This window comes from Octodon degus, unplaced genomic scaffold (genome assembly GCF_000260255.1).
Source record: "Octodon degus isolate 3935 unplaced genomic scaffold, OctDeg1.0 scaffold00005, whole genome shotgun sequence".
NCBI classification, from domain to species: Eukaryota; Metazoa; Chordata; class Mammalia; order Rodentia; family Octodontidae; genus Octodon; species Octodon degus.
In genome coordinates this window covers 33,430,164-33,431,347 of record NW_004524581.1, presented here as the reverse complement: position 1 = coordinate 33,431,347, position 1,184 = coordinate 33,430,164, and the positions used below count along the sequence as shown (strand labels likewise).

General features: G+C 54.7%; 1 non-coding gene across 1 annotated transcript; it reads right to left on the bottom strand.

Annotated features, from left to right (window-relative positions):
• Nucleotides 1-309: 309 nt before the first annotated feature.
• Nucleotides 310-413, bottom strand: LOC111818716. The gene has a single exon (XR_002822628.1). It is a non-coding gene; the product is annotated as a U6 spliceosomal RNA (small nuclear RNA).
• Nucleotides 414-1,184: the final 771 nt, after the last annotated feature.

Genomic DNA, 1,184 nt, shown 5'->3' with positions numbered 1-1,184 from the left:
AGGGGAGGGGGAGGGGGAGGGGGGAGGATAACAACAGCAATATACTGTGGTGAGTGATTCTGTTCTGCTCTGCTCCCGGCCTAACGCGCGGATTGCTACAGGATCCTCCCGCTCTTCTCCTTTGCCACAAGACGTCTTCCTTCTTTCTCTCTCTCTCTCTTTTAAATTTTATTGAGAAATAGCAATGAGACAGTTTCAAAACTGATTAATAGGGCAGTTTCAATAATTAATATGTTGCACATTGTTATCTTCTTTGTGGTTATCCATAGTACAAGATGCAGACAGGATATCCTGTCCAAACATTATTTTAAAAATATGGAACACTCCACGAATTCGCGTGTCATCCTTACGCAGGGGCATGCTAATCTCCTCTGTATCGTTCCAATTTTAGTATATGTGCTGCCGACAAGCACGTCCTTCTTTCTCGGATTTCCTCCCCATGACCTCTCTCAACCTCCAGCACAGAAGTCACCTGAGCTCCTGCTGACATTGCTGGGCCTTGGGCTGCTTCTCCAGACAGTTTTGAAAGGCGCAGGGTCCTGCTGGTCCCTCGGGCCCGAGCGGCCGCTCCTGTGAGTGCTGGGCCTCAGCTCACTGCGCCGGGTCCCGCAGGCTGCCTACACCTGCAGGCTGGTGTGGCCAGCTCAGCTAGCGGCTTCCGAGTCCAGCGGAGTGGGGCCCTCGCGACAGGACGCGGCCTTTAAGAGCAGCACAGGGCCGGGGATGTAGCTCATGGTACAAGGCCCAAGTCCAAGTCCCAGTTTTGTTTTTTTGGCGGAACTGGGGATTGAACTTAGGTCCTTGTGCTTGCCAGGGAAGCGCTTATTCTACTGAGCCATCTCCCAGCCTCTAAACGATATTTTCAAAAACGTTCCACCATCCAAGGCCCCACCTGAGTGTGGAGACGACACAGCAGAGGTGTTCTGTTTCCAGCTCAGAAGCCCCCAGAGCTCCCGAGTCAGCCCGAATGAAGTCCCCTCACGGCGGTTCGTGAGCCTCCGCAGCAGGGCGTGTTTGCGTCTGTTCTGGGCCTGCGAGGGGCGTGCAGGGCGATTCAGTCGTCCTGGCCGTGTGCTGTCCAGCTTTCCCTCAGGACAGCCGCTGCTGAAGACCTCTCAGCAGAACATTCCCGCCAGCAATGTAACCCAGCGTGCGTGCGTGCGTGCGTGCGTGCGTGTGTGTGG